At 44.6% G+C, this 24,770-nt stretch overlaps 1 long non-coding RNA gene across 1 annotated transcript in view; it reads right to left on the minus strand.

The window, feature by feature from the left end:
• LOC138295539 (uncharacterized) overlaps nucleotides 1–23,819 on the minus strand; it is a 42,178-nt gene extending 18,359 nt beyond the window's left edge. Inside the window, exons 1-4 of the long non-coding RNA XR_011203618.1 lie at nucleotides 23,484–23,819; nucleotides 20,404–20,463; nucleotides 6,431–6,539; nucleotides 1,186–1,297 (exon numbers count right to left, since the gene is read on the minus strand). This is a non-coding gene — a long non-coding RNA (uncharacterized lncRNA). The remainder of the gene's footprint in view (nucleotides 1–1,185; nucleotides 1,298–6,430; nucleotides 6,540–20,403; nucleotides 20,464–23,483) is intronic.
• Nucleotides 23,820–24,770: the final 951 nt, after the last annotated feature.

The raw sequence follows: 24,770 nt of genomic DNA on the forward strand, positions 1-24,770 counted from the left end.
TTCTTGTTATGTTTGGGTGGCCCTTCTTATTTATTTCCCTCGTTACTCCTCCATGGCTGTCTTGTTTTGGGAATTGAGTTAGCCAGCCAACAACTCTGAGGGTGGGATGAGGAAAGGGGTATTCTATGGGAATTAGCATGGCAGATTTAAATTAGGATGCTAAATGGCATCATTTTCATTTTTGGCTGCAATTAGAGGAAGAAGGTAAATGGGAGTGCTTTAGGTATATGCAGGGCCACTGAAATTATGTGGGAGGAAAAGACCAAATTATGAGGCAGAGTTGACCAATTTATGTAGCAAGAAAAGTCCAGTTATGAATTTACAACGCCAATAGCTCTAACTCAAGCAAATGCAAAACCCATTGCATTGCAAATGCTTGTTCTTAAATGTCTGCGAACGCAAGGATGATGTCTTAAGTGGAACAGCAGACCTCTATCTCTATGTCACCTTTTTATGGACGAGCGCAAAGCGCTCCGTCCCATTCTGTAATCTCTCTTTGGGCTTCCAACCACGCTGTAACCGGACGTCTCCGGACGCCGGTCCTCAAAATATTGTGACGGCCGCCATCGATGGGGCCCGACACACTCGAGAGGGACGCAAGCCTATGACGTCAGACGCCTTCGGCGTCTGGACGACGACCGAAAGAAAAGACGGACCAAAAGGAAAAGGAGAGAGAGAGACGGAGGAAGACGCTCGGCAAGCGCGACCCGAAGAAAAGGAAACCCGGACACCGAGGACGGAGAGGAAGGAGCCCGTCGAAGGATCGGGAGATCCGCAGGAGAGAGAGAAGCACCGGGGCCCTCCCGCCCCCGTCAGAGAAAAGCCGGGAGACTGCCAAAGTGTCGGCCGCGTCCCTGGAGGGGCGTGGCCACCTCAGGTACGTTCGTACCACAGCTGGGGGTTCGCGAGAGGGTGGTTATTAGGAATAGGGGGGGATAAGGGAAAGAGAGGGAGGTCCTGCAGGGAAGGGGAGACTATATGACAGAGAGCCCTAAAGTAAAGTAAATCTAACCTCACAAAGAAACCGACAGCCAGAGGATTTCTGCAAAGAAGGAAATGTCTGAGAACACCTATAGGGAAAACCACAAACTAAAGGACAGTTATACCCTCACTTTCCGTCACTCATACCTATTCCCCCACCACCCTACTAACCCTATATACTGACAATATATATATCCCACTTACCTGTGTTGTTGTCCTTCTTCTATTTTTTTTTAGAGCCTGGCCCACTGACGTAGAGGAAGATCGGAGACCTTCCCAAAGCTGGACCGGTCACTTATGGACTATCACCAAAACCCTGAAAGAGAAGAAAAAGGAAACTTTGTTAATTTCTTTGGACTACAAGTGCGTTATCCTTGTGAACAAGAAACATGGGATAAAAAAGCTCCATCCTTAAAACCAAAGCAAGAATAAATTGGCTAAACCCTCACCTTCTGCGCCTGTCAATTATTCCAATATCCCCTTTATTCGTTTCGGGATAAAGAACCCATTACAGTGGTGTCAGAAGTGGGATATTGGAACAACGACAGGTAACCTAAAACGATGGAGGGTACACCCACCCTATCAGAGATGATGCAGCAGCTAGCCGCAGGGCAGAGGCATCTACAAGTAGTGTGGGAAGAGCAACAGAAGGAGGCTAAAGTGGAAAGGGAGGCCCTACAAAGCGCTCTTAGAAGTCAGGCCACTATCATGGCCAACAATCAGTTGGTCCATGAGACTGCAATCAAAAACCTCACGGACACTATTGCCGCCACCCGGGTGCATCCGAACGTACCCAGTTCGGTCCTGCAGCGATATCAGGAAGGCGAAGACCCGGATGCCTTTTTCACCAATTTCGAGCGGGTTGCTACTTCGGCCACCTGGCCCCAGGATAGGTGGGGCCAATATATCGCCCCGTTATTAACAGGAACTCTCCAAGCGGCGTATCAAGCGGTAAACCCAGGCGGAACGACACCCTATCAGGATATTAAAAAGAGTATCCTAGAGCGAGTGGGGTTTGATACCGAACATTACCGGGTCCGGTTCAGGAAAGCCAAATGGGGACCCTCCGAGAATCCCCGGGCCCTGTATTTCCGGATTAAGGACTTGGGACTCAAGTGGCTAGGTCCCATTGGGACCAATAGGGAGGATATCATTGAGGTTGTTCTCTTAGAACAATATCTAGACGCCCTACCTACCAATACCCGTAATTGGATCAAGCAACACCCAAGTCCAGATACTAACACCACTATTGAATTAGCTTGTGCCTTTCACCGCTCCCTCGAGTTCAAAATCCCTCCCGTACGGCCAACACTTAACCCCATCCGACAGAACCCCGAACCCTCCCCATCCCTGGGGCGGAAACCAACCGAGGATCCGGGAAAATTGTGAGGATTAGAAAGATCCTATATGCAACAACCACAGTGTTTTAGCTGTGGAGAGTGGGGACATATCGCCCGGGTTTGCCCGCTGAAAACGGAAAAATCAGAACCGATGGAAATAGGAGTCACTAGGGGGAGAGTCTTCTATACAGGCGGAAAGGAAACCCGATACAAGAAGAGACTTGTTGTCAATGGAAGAACCACAGTGGCACTCATTGACTCAGGTTGCAGTCAGTCTGTAATTCGTGCTGATTTACTGGAAAGCCCCCCTTTTACTTCAGGACTTACGGTATCCATATGTTGTATTCATGGAGATACAAAAGAATACCCCCTAATCTGGACAACCCTGTCCTGGGATGGAAAAGAAGTCCCCATAAGGATGGGGGTGGTGGAAAGGCTAGTCGAAGAAGCTATCATAGGAACCGACTTCCCTGACTTTTCGGAACTTCTTGACAGTACAAAAGACTCTGAAGACATGAGTACATGGTGGAAAAGAGCTCCTTTTTCTAGTACGCCTATAACACCACCGGTGGTTAGATACAGACCCTCCCGAAAAGAAAAAAGAGAAACCAGAAAAGTCTACGCCCAAGGAAACATGAGTCCAACTAGGGTAATTACAAAGGTCCTTACCCTTACTGACCTTCCCCCATTCCGTAGTTGTCAAAGAGAAGATCCGAGTTTGATCCATGCCTGGAAAAGTGCACGACCCCGGAACCCCCAAGACAAAAGCCCTTCTTTTACCATAATCAAAAATCTGTTATACCGTGTCACTGGTAACAACCGAGAAGAAAAGAAGCAGCTATTAGTCCCCGAACCTTATAGACCACAAGTCCTACACCTAGCCCATAGCCAGCCGGGGGGGGGTCACTATGGAAGAGAGAAAACGGAAGAATATCTGTTGAGGAAGTTCTACTGGCCGGGGGTCTTTTCACAAATTAGGAGATTCTGTCAGCAATGTCCTAAATGCCAAATGATTGATCCGGGTCCCAAAAGAAGAGCTCCCTTTCAACCGCTTCCCATTATAGACATCCCTTTTTCAAGAATAGGAATGGACATTGTAGGCCCTCTCCTACCTTCTTCCAGAGGATACCGTTATATACTAGTATTGGTAGATTATGCCACCAGATACCCAGAAGCCATCCCACTCAGCAGTATTAACTCCAAGAGCGTAGCCCATGCAATGATAGGGTTCTTCTCTCGAATAGGTTTTCCCCGAGAAATCTTAACAGACCAAGGTACCCAGTTCATGTCCAACTTGATGTCACAAATATGTCAACTTCTGAGGATCAAACAGTTGCGAACAGCGGTTTATCATCCTCAAACGGATGGTTTGGTGGAAAGGTATAACCGCACTCTGAAAACTCTACTAAAGAAATCTATTTCAGAGACAGGTAAGGACTGGGATAGAAAACTCCCATTAGTGTTATACGCTATCAGGACCCATGAGCAAGCATCCACGGGCCATAGTCCATTTGAATTATTGTTCGGACGACAGCCCAGGACCTTGTTAGATATGGCTGCAGAGTTATGGGAGGCGGAGGATGGAGAAAAATCCCTCTTAGAATATACCCAGGAGTTAAAAACCAACATCCAAAATGTGTGGGAAAACGTGAGGGAACATATGGAGAAGGCTCAAGAAAAGCAGAAAAGATATTACGACAGGAATACTCAATTAAGGACCTTTACCCTAGGTGATAAGGTGTTAGTGCTTCTCCCCAGTTCAGACAACAAGTTGCTGGCAAAGTGGCAGGGACCCTATAAAGTAATAGGGGTAGTAACACCCGTGACCTATAAGATCCAGCTCACAGACAGTTCCAACCGGTCACAGATCTTTCATGTCAATCTATTAAAAAAGTGGGAAGAACCACAGGGAGAACCAACCAGGGGATGCCTAGTTAACACCGTTAAGGAATTGGAGATAGGGTGGTGTCCCACTGAGCAGCCTAGCGGAAAGGATATGCCTCCCATAAATAGTGAAATCTCGATCCAACAGAGTGAGCAATTAACCCAGCTCCTCCATGATCATGCCCATGTGTTCTCCTCGATACCAGGCAGGACCAAGTTGGTGCATCATCAAATCATAACCCCACCTGGCAAGGTCATATGCTTAAGGCCATATCGTATCCCTGAAGCGAGAAAGATCCTGGTAGAAAACGAAATAGAAAAGATGTTAGACCTAGGCATTATAGAGCCTTCCCAGAGTCCCTGGTGTTCACCGGTGGTATTAGTGCCAAAGCCCGATGGGTCTATACGTTTCTGTATTGACTTTAGACGAGTCAATTCTATATCCCAGTTTGACACATATCCCCTTCCAAGGGTGGACGAACTCTTAGAGAAGTTGGGAAAAGCTAAGTACATGTCTACACTCGACTTGACCAAAGGTTACTGGCAGATTCCTTTGACGCCAGAAGATAAAGAGAAAACGGCTTTCTCTACTCCCTCTGGGCTATATCATTTTAATGTTCTCCCTTTCGGGTTACATGGGGCACCCACCACCTTCCAGCGTCTCATCGACACCATTCTACGACCTCATACCAGGTACGCTGCCGCGTATCTGGATGATATCGTTATTCACAGCGAGACTTGGGAAGACCACTTGGCACATTTAAACAAAATCTTTACAGCGTTACGAGGGGCTGGATTAACAGCCAACGCCTCCAAAAGCCGGTTGGCATTCAATGAGATCTCTTATCTAGGATATCATATAGGGAAAGGTATACTTAGACCACAAATGAATAAAGTTGAAGCCATCCTACGGATAGATACACCCACAACGAAAAAGGAGGTCCGGTCATTCTTAGGCTTGGTAGGGTACTATCGAAGATTTATACCCCATTATTCCACCGTGGCCGCTCCCCTAACCGATCTCCTGAGGAAAGGCCAACCCAAAAATATCACGAATTTAAACCCAGTACAATCCCATAGTTACCATACCCTGCAAAGATATCTCACTACCCAACCAATTTTAAAATGTCCTGACTTCACTATCCCATTTCACCTCCAAACGGATGCCTCAGACGTGGGTCTGGGGGCCGTACTTTTTCAGAAAGATGAGAGAGATATTAGTCACCCCGTGGTCTTTATTAGTCGTAAACTTTTTCCCAGGGAGCAAAAATATCCCATTATAGAACGAGAATGTCTCGCCATCAAGTGGGCGATTGAAAGCCTCCAATACTACCTCCTAGAAGATCCTTTCTATTATATACGGATCACGCTCCCCTCACCTGGCTCTCGAGATATAAAGATACTAACAGTCGCATATTGAGATGGTTTATGGAGCTTCAACCTTTCTCCTTCCAGGTTTGCCATCTCCCTGGTGATCTTATGGGACAGGCTGACTATTTATCCCGGTTCCCAGGACCTTAGGGTCTCGAACAGCCCCATTCAAGGGAGGGGATGTGTAACTGGACGTCTCCGGACGCCGGTCCTCAAAATATTGTGACGGCCGCCATCGATGGGGCCCGACACACTCGAGAGGGACGCAAGCCTATGGCGTCAGACGCCTTTGGCGTCTGGACGACGACCGAAAGAAAAGACGGACCAAAAGGAAAAGGAGAGAGAGAGACGGAGGAAGACGCTCGGCAAGCGCGACCCGAAGAAAAGGAAACCCGGACACCGAGGACGGAGAGGAAGGAGCCCGTCGAAGGATCGGGAGATCCGCAGGAGAGAGAGAAGCACCGGGGCCCTCCCGCCCCCGTCAGAGAAAAGCCGGGAGACTGCCAAAGTGTCGGCCGCGTCCCTGGAGGGGCGTGGCCACCTCAGGTACGTTCGTACCACAGCTGGGGGTTCGCGAGAGGGTGGTTATTAGGAATAGGGGGGGATAAGGGAAAGAGAGGGAGGTCCTGCAGGGAAGGGGAGACTATATGACAGAGAGCCCTAAAGTAAAGTAAATCTAACCTCACAAAGAAACCGACAGCCAGAGGATTTCTGCAAAGAAGGAAATGTCTGAGAACACCTATAGGGAAAACCACAAACTAAAGGACAGTTATACCCTCACTTTCCGTCACTCATACCTATTCCCCCACCACCCTACTAACCCTATATACTGACAATATATATATCCCACTTACCTGTGTTGTTGTCCTTCTATTTTTTTTGAGAGCCTGGCCCACTGACGTAGAGGAAGATCGGAGACCTTCCCAAAGCTGGACCGGTCACTTATGGACTATCACCAAAACCCTGAAAGAGAAGAAAAAGGAAACTTTGTTAATTTCTTTGGACTACAAGTGCGTTATCCTTGTGAACAAGAAACATGGGATAAAAAAGCTCCATCCTTAAAACCAAAGCAAGAATAAATTGGCTAAACCCTCACCTTCTGCGCCTGTCAATTATTCCAATATCCCCTTTATTCGTTTCGGGATAAAGAACCCATTACAGACGCCCATGTCACCTCAGTCACTTACATTGGTTTGTGGGCTTGCCTTTTAAAATCAGCTTGCTTTCATTTGTGAAAGGCATGCATAAGTCATGCCTTTTCCGGTGTTTAGCCCACCTACACAGCACCGGTAAACTACTAAAAACATACGAGGCTCTATGTTTTCAGCATGGCGTCCGGTGTCCGGACTACTTTACCTGTTTATTTCCCACGCGTTTTTTTTTCTTTACAACGCTAATAGCTCTAACTCGAGCTAATGCGAGACCCGTTGCATTGAAAATGCTTGTTTTAAACAGCAGCCCGTGGTATTTTTAAAAAATGTTGAAATGCTGGGAAGACATAGGAGGGGACCATGCAGTGGTCCTCTAGATCATTGTTCGCTCGTCCCCAAGCGCCTGACATGATTAGCAAATAGAAGAGGGCGCCCCTTTCATGCCTGTTCCTATTTGGAATGGATTGCAAAACTTTTTTTGCGAATGAGAGCCACTTTTATGTCTTATTAAATTGTTTCTGTTCGTATCAAAACACACGTTTATCACAAATCTGTGTTTTTGCTCTTCAGTGCTATGTGACCGCAAATGTATTTTTGCATATCTTGCTTTGCAGTAGAGGCACATCCTTTACTGAACCACACGGGGGCACTATAAACTCGTAGAACAGGCTTGCGCTGCATGGAACTACGACAGAAAAAGTAACAGACCAGTCTATTTGTATAGTGCACACAAGAGACATGAAGATTGATGAACAGGAATTCCGCAGCCGTGACTGTCACCTGAAGTACAGAATCACTGCCAGATAGTTTAAGGACTGGCACGTTAGACTGTATGGGGTCTCAAATGGAGCAGCTAATACCGTTTAGCATTTAGAGTGTTTTACCCCAGTCCACAATACTGCCACGCAAAAGCATCTTATGACGACCACCACTCCCCCGGCATTCACCCTACTACATCCAGCAACAGATTGCCCAGATTCTTTATACATAATGCCTCCGAATTTTCTAGTGCTCGTTAATCATCCCTAGTTGTGGTTATTCACCTTACAACTGCCTTTTCATATAACCTATAGTCAACTGCTTGTACCGACTTGATATTTCTTTTATAAAGTGCTCACTGCCTGACTTATGTTAAAAAAAAAAGTAAAAGCATTAGCAGGAATAAGTCTTGTTAATGTTTTACGTTGAAAAGGTAAATACACTTTGAAAGATTATTGAAAAAAATATTGTCTTGATACATTACCTGACAAAATATGTGTCCCTTTGATTTTTGTTTTCCTGGTCTTTGAAAGCATAAAGTATGCAAGGTGGGGTTCCCCCATTAGTGGGGGCATTCCCCTGTTAGGGGGGCTGAAAAAAATGGTGCAAGGAAATCTAGGAGATGTCCTTGTGCCATGTTTTTTGGCACTTTTAACGCCTGCTCAGAGCTATCTATATGGGTCCCTATGTACTCTGCAGGAGTAGTGCTGAAATGTTGGCGCTACTCCTGAAGAGTAGATCAATAGCGTTAAAAAAATGACGCTATTGTTCCCTACCCTGCGCCATGGTACGCTATATTTTAAATACGGTGCACACATGCTGGCGGTAGGGGGACGCTAAGGGGCACAAGGAAAGTGGCTCTGCACAACATGCAGCGCCACTTTTGTTAAATCTGCCCCTTAATGTTTTACCAGTAATTCTGCACGCTGAGCGGTGTCTTGTAGCTCTCACTGTTGACAAATGACAAATGAGGGACCTACGGAAGTCAGCGAACAGCCCACGATGATAATAAGCCCAGATCTTCATGATCATAAAGAGAAACTTAACTATCACATTTCTTATGCTTGTGATCAGTATGATTACTTTTTCTATGTGTGCCTGAGCATTTTGAGAGGTGTGAGTGGTCGTCAGCTGTTAACTCTCATTTTTGGTAGGGTCAACCATTTGGCCTCTTTTCCTCTGCTTTCACAATTGCTGTGGTGTTCTCTCAGGACCCTCTCCCTCACCCATTCTGTTAAATGTGTATGCCCACCCAGTAGCTGCCCCTATAACTTCCTGGGGCATCACTTGTTTTTCATTTGGGGGAGGCACCCCGATCCTGTCACACCTAGACCGGGTGAATACTGACTGTGTTTGCACCTCTCCATGTGTACCGTAAGCGGGTCCAGGATCAATATTTGGATCAAATGAACTGATTCTACAGTAAAGATGCTTGTAATGGGGGCCAGCAATGATGTCTGTGCTCCTGACTACTGGCTCCAATTGCTAAGCTGTGCCTGATACCAGCACCCAGTAAGATATCCGCTGCTGTTCATCGATTGCAATTTATCTTTGTGAGTTCAGGTGAATAAACTTTCTCAAGCTTGCTTTTCCCCCTTAAGATGCTATGAAGAATCTCCTTACACTGTTATAACTCTTGTTACTTCGGCCCACAGTGCTTCTTGACATGACTGTTCCATCGTACGCATCTTGCATAGTCCACTATGTACTTGCCCATTCTACTATATCCACAATGCGTCTGTTAAACTCTTGTCTGTGGGAAGGTCACACATCCTATCATCTTTTCTGTTTACACCAGTTCCATCGATTCTTGATTAATGGGACAACTGAGATCAAGACTCTAACACCCACCCCAAGTACTTTCATCAAGAATTTTTCCTTCCTGTCAGACATAGAAAATTCACTATGGTCTTTCCCACTTACTTATATTACCTCCAGATATACTACTACTGGTCTCACAAGTAAACGGGCCTGTCCAAAAGGACCTTTTCTCTTGTGGCTGTAGTGCTGCAGACATCTTCCTCACAATTCTTGCACTTCAGCTTTTTCCATTGAGCTATTCTGCAACATCACATATAACTTTGCTGTTAAAACAGGGCATAGCACCAGGTTCCTGCTTTTTGATATTCGTGTGCTTACAAAATCCCAACATCACACCTCCACCTGCAAAGCAATCGTGTCTGAGATTGGAGTGACAGGAGGCTACAAATCAATCAATCAATCAATCAATCAATTAGAGGGTCTTATAAAGCACACAGTATCCCGGCACTGAGTATTATTAGGAACAAAGAAACCATTATTGCTGCACAAAAAGCCAGGTCTTAAGCTTTTTCTTGAAGGATGCCTCAGAAGCGAGTAATTGGAGCTCAAACTAAAGCTTTCCCCACACACGAGCCCCTAAAAGGGAGAAGGAGCGACCTCCCCCACCTCCGCCTTACTCCCCGGACTACCACAAAGTAAGTCTGAACAGAGTGTGGTGCTCTAGTAGGCACAAAGTGTTGGATTCTGGTCACCAAAAATGGAGGCCCAGTCGAGAAAAACTTCTAGGGCTTTTAACAGGATGTGTTTGTTCATCGGAAGCCAGTGCAAAGAACGTTAAAAAGGTGATACCAAGGTCCAAAAAGGGAGTTTAAGACTGAGCAGAGTTGCCACATTCTGAACCGTCTGGAGTCTAATCCTCAAATAATCTGTCAGCTTCAGATAGAGAACATTGGCATAGTCCATTTTAGAAATAATGAGGACATGAAAAACCGTTTTCGTTGTGCATGGACATGGGAAAAAACTGCAAGAATTTCTTCAAAGAGCGCAACAGACCAAAACACATTTCAACATCTGCCGATACTTGTAGGAAAAAAGACAACTGATTATCAAATTTCCCCCCACGGTTTTTTGCCACCACTGATGGGGAAGGTGGAGAGAGAGCGCTGTCCAGACAACAGCTGGACTATCAGTTGGGTTGAAATGCACCAAATAAGAGAGCAACCGTTTTGTTCGTGTTGCACATAAGATGATTCCAAACAAACCAAATGATGGATGGAATGTGAAACAAATCAAACATTCGGTCCCAGTCACAAAGATCTGAGTTTAATCCATTGTATTTTTGCCCACCATGCCCCCCTAGTTTGGACCCAGCCATATGCAAATCAGTCTTGACCATGTGCCCCATTGGAACATTCCAGCCTGAACTGCCAAGCCAGGATCTCCCTGGACCAGAAACAAGCATCCTTAGACCAGTTTCAGGGTATCACCCTTCATCAGCCAGGCTAGCTTGAATCAAATGGCGCAGTAGGCACGGGACCCACGTCTGGGCATACCCTTCCCACTTAGGGCAACAAAAGCAAAAAGAATAGCTGATGGATGGAATGCTGAACAATGCAAATATTCACCCAAAGTCACAAAGATCTGGGTTTAATCAATAACTTTTTTGCCCACCACGCCACCCCAGTTTGGACCCAGACATCTGCAAATCAGTCTTGACCCTGTTCCCCATGGGATCAGTCCATCCCGAACTGCCATACCAGGTCCTCCCTTGACTGGAAACAAGCATCCAGGGACTGGTTTTCGGGTATCACCCTTTATCAGCCAGGCTAGCTTAAATCCAGTGGTGCAGAGAGCAAGGGACCCACGTCTGGCATACCGTTCCCACTTAGGGGGACAAAAGCAAAAAGAACACCTGATGGATGGAATGCTGAAAATATAAACATTCACCCCCAGTCATCTGGGGAACAGGGTCAAGACTGATTTGCACATGGCTGGGTCCAAACTGGGGGTGGTGTGGTGGGCAAAAAAATTATGGTTTAAACCCAGATCTCTAAGCTTAATCAGATCAGATCTGTTTGCTGCTATAGCAATGAGGAATGATATAATAATGCTTTGAAGGAAGAGAGGCCTCCTTCTGGCATGGGATCCATATAATTGAGACAAATCTGTGTATTACTTGGAACCAGTCATATCTCCATGTCAAAATTGAAACATATCAAACATTTGTCATATAGTGTGGCCCTGGCAACTGCTTCATCTGGCACGGCCCCATTACCCATTGGAACCTCTCGATACTCCTGCTACAACAATGGACACTATGCTTAAAAAACTTTTGGACATTAAAAATTAAATATCTTCGGTTAACAATGCAGTATCAGCAAACACTCAGGAAGTACATTCTCTTAGGGGTGAAGTTGCTCAGTTTCATCCAAGCCTGCAAGTAGTAGAGGGCTGTCTATCTGAGGTCGAATCTCATCTTAAAAATATATTTGAGCATGGTCATGACATATGGTATCGCCAGTAAAAGACGTTTGAATTAGAAGATCGCAGTAGAAGGGATAATATTAGAATTATTGGTCTTCCAGAACAGCGGGAGAAAGATGATATGATGCACTTTCTCACTAATTTATATTAACGCTATTCCATTAACATCTTATGTTTCAGAGATCATTGTGATTGGATTGCCTTTTACTCCTAATTGATATATAAGTTTACTATATTTCGTTTATATGCTGCTGTTTATTTATAAGGCTTTCGGCCTTGTAATCCCTCCTCTTGCTCCGCACTATGTGCTTTATCTCAGTTAAAAGTTTTAAACGTTTACGAAGTTTGAATCTTGTACTATTTAGTCTGAACACTTGCTGTTGGACTTATTTTTTTGATCACTAGTTTTATATTTCCTTTCAGTTATAATAAAAGACCTGCACCGTATCCATTTTCAAGTCACTGCAACATTGATTTTTGTTGCTCTTAAATCACTGCACACTGGCATGACCATTATATTAATACACATCCATTTAAACCCTTTTTTTATCGAGTTAGCAACTCATTATTTTCTCTCATGCATCACATCCCATCAAAACCCTTGAAAATCGTCTCCCTTAATGTACATGGATTGACACAATTTATTAAACGGAAGAAGATACTAACTTATATTTGCCATAACAGCCCTATTGCAAGAGACTCATCTCACATCTTTAGAAAGCAAAAAATTAAAATGCGATTGGGTAGGTCAAGTAATTAATGCAAGTATTACCTCCAAAATCTCTGATAACACACACACGCCTCTGTTTTACAATTAATGACTGATGCGCAAATTGTTCCCTGTAGAGTATCAGATCATCATCTTATTGACATCAGTATTGACTTAGGACTCTCACCGCTTCCAAAATCCCCCTGGAGACTCAATCTTTCCTCATTTAAAATTCTACAAGAGAAACAAGTATTATGTTCATACTTGGAACAGTTTTTGAAGGAAAACGAACACTCTGTTTCTACTGCACATGCTGGGAAGGCCGTACTAAGAGGGATGTTAATGAGGGACACTGTCCTTGCTAATAAAACATGCAAATGCTACCATAACTACAAGTGCAGGGGGAGAGGCATCATCATCCCCATGGATCGCATGCAGGAGTTCTCCAGCGAAGGGCATTATATTGTTGCCCTCTGCTCCCTGGGGACTTCCTTAATGAAGATGTTGTATCTCTGGCTTCTGTTTTCAAGATCTTCCTGCTTCATCTGAGGTTCAGGGATGTTATTCCTCCAAGGCCGTGACTTTGCGCCATAATGCTTCTTGGTCTTCCGATCAGGCATCCGCAGTATGTTCTAGATCATCCACTCGCCCACCAAGCTCATTGACATAGCACTTAAGATTATGTATGCAAGATTTCAATTCCGATTTGAGAACTGATTTCAGATCTGAGTTCCTGTAGAAAATTGTCCATGCAGGCTTGAGATATGGGCACAGAGGTGGCATCTCTGGGTGTGGTCACAGAGGAGGAGTCGGAAGAGTCCATGGCTGTGGAGGGTGTTTTGTGCCACAAGGAGGTAATCAGATTGTCCTTGGTTGGTCCGCTGGATGTGTCCTTTGCTGATTTGCCACAGGGCATGACAGGGTGCAGTTGGGATTCCAGGAAAGACACTGAGACACAATACAATTGGTTGATTCAGATAGACGGTCAATATCAATCTCCTGGGTGGGGAGGAGGTGGTACATGGTGGCGTTTGGTATCTCGGGGGACCAGAGGGCGAAGCCAGTCCCCGCAGTATGGTCCAAGTTCGAAGTCCTAGAGCTAAGGTGCTCGTGGCACGTGATGATCAGGTGGGGAGTGCCAAGATATGGTCAGAGCAGGCCCTGAGCCAGTGGGAACACCTGTCTGAATGCATGGGACAGGAGAAAACATGTTGATGGAGACGGCCACAGGGGCAGATCACAATTTAAATGCACCGCAAGTGTTGAGGAGCCCCAACCGGCCAGCCCTCTGCAGTCACCAAACAGTTTACACTCACAGAGTTGCCCCTTCGTGATGACACACTACCATAGAGCCAACCGAGGTATATTGTCACCTACATGCCTCATATGCACTATTGATGGCAAGGTGGCAGTTGGGGGGTGAGGAGATGGGGTGAAAGTTCCACTACAGAGTTCCAGGGCCTGTCCATCACCCAGTGATCACCCGAACTAGGCGCTCTGTGTAACTGGGCTTTAGGGCCCCAAAGCAATGTCAATTAGCTCACCCACTTGTAGAGTATTTCGTGCCATCTAGAATGCGACCAGTGGGGGCGCTACACTGTCAGGGCTGTGTTGTTGGGGCACCACATCATCTGAAGTGAAGTGGCAAAGCACAAGATGGAGCTGCAGCAGCGTGTCCACGTTGCCCTTGCTGCACCACCAGAGCGGGCGGGGGGAGAGGCGCTGACAATTCCCCACATGCTTGTGCACGGTTCTCTGTGATCCATAGAGGGTGTCCAGGCTGCACAGGGGTCATCAAACCAGTCTCCAGTATTGTGATCCTGCACCAGCCTTCCCCCCACAGAGCGCTGCACCGCGGACTCTGTTCCAGTGGGCTGCGGTGTCTCACTCCAGAAGATGGCTGGCACGTGGCTACAGGTGGCTCGTGAGGTTGGTGCACGAAGCTTGCTTACAAAGTAAAGACACTTCTCCCAGGTGTACTGAGATGCTGCCAACCTCACATCACAGCTAGAGCCTTGCAGTCGCCCTCTTGGTGCCGTGACAATGCTGAAAGCCAACTGGGCTCTGAAGGACCCAGGAGGCACGCCTCACTCCATTGCTGGCCCTTCATGTGTTGCATTTTAAAACCTCCTCAAAAGATGGGAGGTGATGATTTTGGGGAGGACAGGACTGTTTATCTTCACCAGAGACAGACACACAGCCTGCCTCCTCTTAATAGCCACTTCATATTCAACGTCCGGCCTCAGATAACCAGGCATTGACAGACTCAAGGCCCTGTGCAGTCTCCAGGCACTCTAAGATTTCACTTCATCTATCACAGTGAAAATCTGTTCAAAGTTCGAAGGCTTACCAAAATCACTTTATTCGTACACTTTGCTTGATTACCATCAGGTTGCGATATTATCAGATCAAATTAAAAACAGACACACTTCAAGAAGCCGAGGACATTACCTTTCGGTGATTTACTAGATCTGCATTTCTGGCAACATTTTTAATGTTGATATCGATGCCTGTTTCACATGAAAGGTGTCTTTGTTTAGTGCACATTTTCAACAATGGATCCCTTGACGCTATTGCCCAATAACAATTGCTTATAGTTATCCAACTCAGTGATACTTGTGATGGACTCTGTGAAGCAATCATGAGGTCATATACAGGCTCCCGGGGTGCTTTCATAATTCACTGAATCATCAGATCTTGTCAGCTTTGTACTTCCACTGCCTGGTAGTATACACTAGTCAGTGTCAAGTCATAATTCTAACCCTTCCTCTTAAACTATTTAGATCATATGAGTGTATAGCCACAATATCCCAATTGCTTATATAACAAATGCAGGGTGTTATTTCTTAGGAACATGGTAGAATATTCATTTTGCTTCAAAGTAGAGGTTTTTCTCATCAATGAATGCTTGAATCTAAGGCTCAGAATAAACTCAAACCTCATTTCGTTTAGTGAAGATCTCAAAACTCATCTTTTCAAAAAGCAAATTCTTGTCTAATGGTTCATTCCTTCAGCTCCCCCGCTTTCCCCGTGTTCTTTTAATCCTAGGTATCCCTTCATTTCAATTGTCTCTTGTTAGCTTCTTCATGTTATTTGTATCTCCAGAACGTTCTCTTTAAAGTGTTTTGTTGCCCTTGTTAGGTCTGCACAATAAAAATCCCTAAAATAGCTAGATCTAATTGGAATACTGGTAATGACAACAATTGCAATACTCCAACATGTGGTAATGGGGAAGTCACTTAAAAATATCAAGAAGCCCAGAGACCACATGGATTTGTAATTGTCACATGTAATTGTCAGGTGCCTGCTATGTGATTGCTACCATCCGGGTTTGGCCAGAACAGTTCGAATTTGATTTGATCTGATCTGTCCAGATCTGAGAAAACTCCTGACCAGAAACATGTTTGTGTTCAGGTCTGTATGAATCTTTGTTCGAGTCTGAGAGATTACCTGAGTCACGTGAGCTTAATGTCTGTTTCAGATCTCAAAAGTGTACAGTATAGCATGTTTGGGGTGACAACCCCAGTGGACAGATACGTTCATACATTATATATGTATTTAGAAGTCTTCTGCAGTGCTAGATCACTGAAGTCTTTCATTGCAGGATTATTGCTGTTATATGGCATTTTCAGAAACCATGAGATGCTTCAGAAGTGTTGCAAGCAGCACTATTGTCAAGTCTTTAAAATGGTGCCTGTGTGTGTGTGTTCATTCAAAGCTGCAGAAGTGGAACATTGGTATAGCATGATGGAAGTATGGGGATTCTTGATCGTAGCAGCTGGGAATGCTGTTGCAGCTGGTGTGATGCTCTAAACTGCATTTAGTTTATCATCTCAACTACATTTGTCTTTGATTATTATAATGGCAGCAAGTTCCCAGTTGTGCCTATCGAATCTCATCGGTCTTTTTGAGTGATTCTTGCTCCTCCTGGCTGTGTGCTCTGATTCCTCCCTGTGGTGAGCTATTGTTTGTGTTTTACCCCTGCAGTGATATGGTGTTGGGTGCAAATTTCTTTCGTAAAGGGACATTTTCCTGCATTCACTAGGTTGAGCGTTGTGGCGCTGTCAAGATACAGGGGTAGGATATAGGACATCCCTGCCTTGTACAAGCGCAGAGACTTATGTGCATTGTGGTATGGTGAGCAAATCCGGTGTTGCAGTGGGGTACTTGCTCCGTATTGTGTTGCAAAGATGAGGTTGCCAGGGTCTTAAGAGCACTCATAATATGGCCATCAGCCAAGGTTGTATGTAAGCTACTTGTTTCAAATGTGGCTGTGAACCTGTGTAATACTGGGACCAGGAGTTGGTGCATTTGTGCAACATGTTTACAGCGATCTTCAGGAGTCAGAAATCAAAGTCTTGTGACACAGACGAACAATGGCAAGAGGCAGGGATGGTAAAAATTGTTTATAGTGGGGATGAAAGGAATAAATAGGTTGAGTTCTCATGCACAAGCAGGCGGATCACCTTTTTTTAATTGATCCACTGTGAACAATTGGGTCATTTCAGTCAAATGTTTGCCATGGGCAGAAAAGGAATTGGTGGGCAAAAGCAGAAAGGTGAGGAAGTGGAGAACTCTGGTGCAGAGTAATTTAGTGGGTTGAGTAGCTACCAAGATGTGCTTGAGTGCACATTTTTACATAAGTTGTTCTGTGTGAGTGCTTAGTAATTTGGGTCTGATGCTGCATATTTTGGTATGGTGGTTTCACACTGGAGGTCACTTTGGATATCAAAGACCCCACAGCTACAGCCATCATAGTAGTTGTCAAAAAAGAGACACAAGAATAAAAGACTCCACTACTCTGAACAACATCACTTTCCTAAAAGTAAGCCTGTGAGACCCCCTGCCTCTGATCAAGCATCCATGTCAGAACCCGAAACTACTGGAGGACACCATGAAGGATCTGGTGCCTGGGGCACCCTCGGATCAGGCGCTTACTGCCTGCGGTGCCAACCCTGTCTGGTCAGCCTTACCCAGAAGTCCCAGCTCCTGGGACAGATCCGGCGCTGTTTCTGAATACCATGTTCGATGTATTTAGGGGAATCTGAAAGATCTGTACCAAAGTTAACAGCTGTAACAACGCACATTTGAACTGGCCTTAAAAATATTACTGCTGACCTGCTTTCTGTCCAGCGAATGCTAACTCGTAAGAAGAATGGAATTTGTTTATTATAAGCAGTTTTTACATGAACAATAAGCAAATGAGTAAATGATGGCTCCATAGAGACACATAGTATGCACCTTACCAAAAACAGAGCTTTTGCATGTTGTGTTTCCAGGGCATTTCTTGGGGGTTGCTGGGTAAGAAAAGGTGCGCCATTAAAATATAAGGAAACACTTTCCTGAATGCCCCTGCAGGCTCCATCAAAGTCTGCATATTCTGTCCATAGGGACATAGAGAAAGTAAGAGGACAGGGTCAGAGGAGTCCAGAAACAAAGAAGGGACGAACACAGAAAAGAAAACGGAGAAAATAGACAGCGGGGCAAATGACAACAATAGAAGCAGACTGTGATTTCAAACAAGGGCAGAGAAAGAAGGAGAGAAACTTCACTTGATGTGACACGGGAGATTAACTTTCGCCCGCAGCTGGTCTGTGGCCGAGGAAAGGAAGCCTGCCAATGAGCAGAAGGAACTTACCCTGTACCCGAAACTGACGCCGACGAGAACACAAATGCCATTGCAGAAGAAGAGGAGGCTGCAGATAGCGACACATGGACAGAGAAGTAGTGGACGCACAATTGCTTGTCACAGCCTAGGAGGACTATTCAGGGGCGTAGCTTTGGGGAGGGGCGGCGTTTGTGGTGTTACACCCCCTAATATATTTTCTGCTAAATATTTGGTTACAGGTGCTTACAGTCGGGTATGGTAAGGTGTCATGTCTCTATCAATCTATCCTCCATTCCCACTCTGACTCATCCCAAATCCATTCTACTACTTTCATCTCCTAAGTAACTCTGCCTAAGCTCTTCCCTCCGCTTCCACATCTAACTCACCAAACCTCACTCTACTACCATGATCTCCCAAACAACCCTACTAATTCACCCTCATTTATCTCACCCTTCTACTATGATCTCCCTAACCTATTCCACAGACTCTTCCCTCCTCCATCCTCCTTTACTCATCCCAAGCCTAAATCCTATTACCATATACTCCCAATTAACACTTATGGATTATTTTCTCTTCCACCCTTCCATTACTCCAGTCAATCTAACCAACAAACTCTCGTATCTGCGGCTCAAATTAACGCATAATAATACTAAAACTGTACTCATATTTCCCTATACTAATCCATCACTAATTCTTGTTGGGTTCCGGAGTAGCGCGCTACTCGCCGAAAAGCGCTTCGTCTCGTCAGGGGTAGTAAGCGCTATATAAATACTATTACAATACAATACAATTACAAAACACACATAGAAAAACACACGCACACTTTCTTTCCATCTCTGTTTTGAAAGTCTTCAATAAGGTTGGGTATTTTACAAAATAATGTGTTTTCTCTTACTTACCCCTACTAAACCCCCATTCTTCTACCACTGCCCCTTTAGCCCCTCTCATGAGCCCTACTAGTCATTTAATGTTTTTTAACATTATTTGCCAGCGTCAATGTTGGGAAATCTGAAGTTCACACCCCCTCAATCTTAGTGACCAAGCCATACACCTGCTTTGGCTAACCAGGTGAGTACCGAAAACGGTTAAGAAGGCATTTCTTAAGACAATTGTGTATTTATTGTTTTGAGTGGTTATTTAATATGTAGATTTTAAAACTGTTGAAATATGGTTTAATATAAAGACCCTATGATTTGAGCAAAAAGAATGGGTTGCTGATCCGTCACATGCCATATATCTATGTTTACCACAATTAGGTCTCCATAGGCAAGGGAACAGTGTGCCAGTACAGTGAATGTAGTGGAGCAGTTTGAAGTATATAAGCTATATCCTGACTACTAAACTATATAACAGAAGGACAGAAGAAGAAGAAGAAGTTGTGGCATTAAGCGATTAGCCCAGGCCAAAAAAGGTATGGGAGGAAAAGTTACACGGTCTAACTTTTCCTCCTATATCTTTTTCGGCCTGGGCTACTTACACCAGCTAATTAGGTTGATTTTATCTTTTCTTTAGAGAATTCAAATAAGCGGCTTTGAAGTGAGTGACAAATTTCCTTAATTATACCCTCACATCCAGGTTACGCGAAACTGTCTCAGTAAAAAGAAAGAAAGATACAAGCTGCCAGAGACTCGTTTAGGGGTTGTGTCATTTATTTCTTCATAATTCTGTCAAAGCCAAATTTGTCTGGAAGAGAAATGACAGTCAATACTTAGTCATGGTGATTAAACAAAGCATTGGTTTGCATCACAAGCACTATTTCATTATCTACAAGCAACTGAAAGACCCATAATTGACAGAAAAATAATTATATTTTAAAGGAAAACAAACTTATCAGTAAAGTAAATTATGACAGTGACATTTCAAGGGGGGCTCTACTTGTCTCTTATCTCAGTTTCAAGACCCCTGTTTGGGGAAAACTGCATTGCATATGTAACAACCTAGCCTCCATAAAGGTCACATTCTGGTTACATGGGGTAAAAACCTATAATTTTCGAACACATGTCACTTTTATCTTAACTAAAAAAATACTACTCTCACAAATGAGTGCTCTAGCAGCATGTTCATTTCAAATTAGCCAATTATTTTCTTGGGTTTTCTCAGAATTCAGGGTTACAAAGCATACACCGGGTTGAGATAAAACGGCCTTGTGTTCCTATGCTCTTGCACCAGCATTTTATAATTCATTCAGCAAGACTAAAGCTTTGCATCTTATCTTAAGTGGCCTTTTTAACAGAAATGTGTGCAGGTCTTTGAAAACTATTCTAAAGCACAATTCAAAGTGGATAATCTTTTGCTAATGTTTGAACAATGGTTCAAATCTATAAGTCTATATTTTAATTCTTTCACAATACTTACCTTGGTTATTTCTTTGTCTTTCTTTGAGGGAACAACCCACTGAGCTTCCTGATCTTCAACCTGAAAGAGTGGAAAGAAGAGACATTGTCACCACATCATCTAGAAAGAAACTGATATTCCCAGAGCCCCGAAAAGCCTTGTAGAAGACTTTCCTAAATTGTTCCTTGTTGGTCGTGACTATAACGTAAACTACCATTGCCAAATGAATTAAAATCATATTCCTATATCTTATTCTCACCCACCCTCCACACTGGGGCACTCTGTGGTTACTGGACAGTACCCTCTGAGGTTTTTCGCTCAGTGGATCCACTTCAGGGATCTATGTTTGACTGTTGCGTTTAAATTTATGTTCACAGGTTCAAATTCTGATGGGTCCACTCTGCTTTTCACTCTTCTGAGTTTGATAAAAATGAGTACTATTGAGTTGGGGGTAACAATAAACATGTGTTATTTCTGCACCAAGACCTGGTTAGCTCAAGTTCTGTTTTAAAAATAAGGAGTGCAGTACCTAAGCTAGACACTGCATACTTCCTATTCAGAAGAGTGCATACTGCATTCTTCTTGGTGACCCTGACGTCTGTGGAAATATTGAAGTAAAAACAGAAACACAGCTTGCTGACGTTTTCAGGATCAAACATTTCTTTAGCACATATTCAGGGGGGCTCCAAGGCTAAATTTCCTGCTTGAAAGGCTTGTGCTACAATGTTAAGAAAATGTGCAATGTTCAATCAAATAATGTTTTATTTTTGGGTTGCTCATTGTACACCATCTGATGCTTATTTTGAGTGGCTTTGTGAACATGTCACAAGATAAAGTGAACTTTTTCATTTTTCTGATACAGAAGATGTTGGGAAACCCTGTTTGTGCTGGCTTGTCATCAAGAGCGTGTATCATGGTGCAACAGGAAGACTTTTATTCACTTTCTCCTGGGTACCTTTTGTGCATTTTTGGAGGATGAAAAGAGGCGACTAGAAGCTCATGTTTTTTCATTCATTTTAGTGTTAAAAATGTCGTTGTTTAATAATGCCCCTGCCATCTTAAGTTTCAATATTCAGCACTTACCATTTCATATTTGCCATTTACAATTACAGTTTATGGTAGGACAGGGGCTTGGAGGTTTGGTTACAGTGCAGGGAAGTGTTTGGAGTTATGTGGGGAAGTATTATTCATTCATACAGGTTTAATCAGTAGTGGGTATGGAGGCTTAGTGATGCAGGTATTTTCCAGTGTTTTGTGTATGCATCGGAGATTCCATATTTTGCTTTTTTGAGCAGTGATGCTTGCGTGTTCTGGTTTATTGCATTAAGTTGCTGGATGAGAGACCGCTTTACAGTGATTGCGGTTTATTTCACTGTTTGAAAGCTGTGTGGCGTGCGTTGGCATGCAGAGTTCCATGTACTTTTGTAATTGCATACTGTGTAAATACATGCAGAGTGTATGCTTAATTAAAGAGACAACCTCTTGAAGGGATCGGAGGCACATCAGAGGTGTGTGTAACTGGGGAACAATCTTGTGGAAAAATGAGAAGCAAACTATGGGTGTATGTGTCTGGAACTTAAACCACAAACGGGGCCACCCAACATAACCCTCTAGAGCTTTGGGTCTCTATCTTTCTCAAAGCTAAAGCAATGGCATTAGGAGGACAAAAACATCACCTTTCCACCAATAATATATCATTTATTCTTGAGGCACTTTTATTGGTGTTGTCTTTTATACTGCAACGCATTCACACATTCAAGGCCATGATACAGTGCTGCAAAGGCCTGATAGGGGGCCTTACCGTGGACCCCAAAGCCATGTTTCAGCGCTGTGAGGTGCAGCAGAATAAGTTTGTAAGGTGCAGGATTGTCCCATATTTTGAATGTTTTTTTTCGGTTTCCTGCAGTGACCTGTTGTAGGACACCAAGTTTTCTTCTTTTTGCGCCTGTAGGGACTTGTGCAGACAAGGGGGCTAACAATAGGGGATGTCAAACAAACAAGCCAGCCAGAAAGCCAAAAGCAGCCCAGCCCAGTTGGATATCTCCGCACTGACACTGCGAACACTTGCTGTGGAGAAGTGAGATGCAGATTTTGTTTTCATGGTGTAAGGAAACAGGCTTTTGCAGGTTTCTCACACCCTTTTCCCCCATTTGGACTACTAGCTGATGGTTTTTGGAATCTGAGAGTGGACTGAGGCCTGCCAACCAGACCACAGGGCCAGTGTTTTAACCCCATATAACTTACATGTCGAATTTGATACACCTAATTGGCAAGGCCTGACTTGCATATAGTTCTCTAGTATATGGTACGCAAGGCATGCACAAGAATGTCTACTCAGAGATGCAGCACTGTTTGTGCCACCCTGTAGTAGGTTCATTTAAGGTAAGTATATGACTCTTTCAGACAACGGGAGTTGGATATGAGAACTTTTTATTCATTTTTATTTCCTTGTGGGGTCTTTGTTTTAATCATTTGTTTTTCCTTTTTTCCCATTCTTCTTTACTCTTCTTGTCTCTCTTCTTAATTTTTCTTCTTTGGTATTTTTAGGTGTCATCCAGATTTGAGGGGTATGTTCTTGGAGGCTTTCCACCCGATGGAAGGAAGGAAAAGGGAAAAGAAAAATAGGTAATGGCCTCGTTTTCAGACCTTTTTATTTTGGGGTGGGAGTGAGGGATTGTCACCACAGAAAAGGAATGAAAGAAACAACCCAAGATGCAAAACCCCAGTGGTGGTTTCTTCATGCAAAAGCAAATCAGTAACAATTCTTCCCTTCTATTCTTGGCGAGGAAGAAAGAGGGCTTCTTCAAATAAATACAAATTATATAATCTTTAAAGCTCGAGTAAGTGTGCTTGGGGTGGCACTTGTGTGTGTCTCTCTCTCTCTATCCCGTCTCTGAATATTGTTAGGATGACGGTAGAGAGTTACCCCACTGTTAGGGATTAAATGTGTCACTAGATATCACCAACTCCGTTTCCCCTTCTATAATTAAAGACAGAAAGGAAATAGGAAAGAAAATTTTAAAAAACTAAACCGATGGAAAGGGGCTAAAAGAGACCTTCCTCCAATATTACCTTGTGGGCTTTAGAGTGCAGGAACATACCTGAGACAGCCACGTCCCTCCAGGAACGTGGCTGGCACTGCTGCGGGAAGAGCTATCCTCTGGTGGTTCTTCTCTTCTCGGCGTCCTCACGAGTTCGGCGTTGCTCTCCTTGTCTGGCGTCTCCGTCTGGTCCTTTTTTCCTCTTTGTGTGGGCGCCAGCTCCTCTTCCTCTGCTGGCGTTCCTGCCGGCTAATCGTCTTCCGGCGTTTCAAATCCGACACCCGGATCCACGTCAGCAGACAGGACCTCTGGGTGTAGGAAGGTGCCCCCGGGGGACTGTTTGGTAGGCCCCGGGGGAACAGTCTGACGCGGAGTCATAGCGACTCTGCTACACACCCTTTGTGTGACAAGGTACAAAATAGCCCCTCACCGCCCACTGCAGACCAGAAGGATCGTTTTTTTCACTGCCAGTTCGACTTTGCCATTGAAACCAATTGCAAAGCCACCCTAAACATTAACATTATATATGTTTCCCCTAAGGAAGTCCTATGCAGGGAGCTGTGCTCTGCTCATCCAGCAGCCTCACAAAGGCATACACGCAAAGACAGCTTTCGGACCCCCTAGGGAGATGTGTGAATGAGGCCCAGGAACAAAGGAAGTATTGCAAGAGCGAGGATTCACCTCCTCTGCCAGGATGGACACTCGGCGTTAGCCCAGACACGTACTTCAAAGGGGAAGCTGCCTTTGATGGACCGCCTAGCCCAACAATCCTGAGCAGGATGCTATTTATTCCTGCAGACAGCCTAGAGACAGGGCCAGAAAGGGTAAACTCACTCCAAACCAGTTTTACTGTGGGTGTGTTGCTCTCAAGTAGCCACACTTCTAGGGTGGGCTACTTTGCTCCTCATGAATGAGGAAGGTCCATGCCATCGTGTAGGGGCTGTGATAGCCAGATGCCACCCATCACAGGAACTTCAACACTAGGTAGGAGGGGACCCAGTAGCCCATTGGCTAGTGACCTGCTTGGACCCTCAGGGCACTTTCCTGGGATAAATAATGCATCCCTGGCACGTTCCCCTTCAGTACTTCCTGCACCTGGAAAGAGGAAGAGAAGAAGACTACTTTGCACACTTTGGAAGCACACAAAGAGAGACTGCAATGCCAGAGAGACTGCACCTGCTGCACTCTGGGATAGCGGAGTTTGGACCCTATTCTGTATGCCTGGCTCGGGGAAAAGCTGATTCCTGACCCCAGTCAGAAGCAGAGACTCCAAAGGTCAGTTGGCTGACCTCCCAGAATGGCACTTAGGACACTAAAGCTGAAAGAGCCCAAGTCCCATTTCTAGGA

The sequence above is a fragment of the Pleurodeles waltl genome, chromosome 5 (assembly GCF_031143425.1).
Source record: "Pleurodeles waltl isolate 20211129_DDA chromosome 5, aPleWal1.hap1.20221129, whole genome shotgun sequence".
Taxonomy (NCBI): Eukaryota; Metazoa; Chordata; class Amphibia; order Caudata; family Salamandridae; genus Pleurodeles; species Pleurodeles waltl.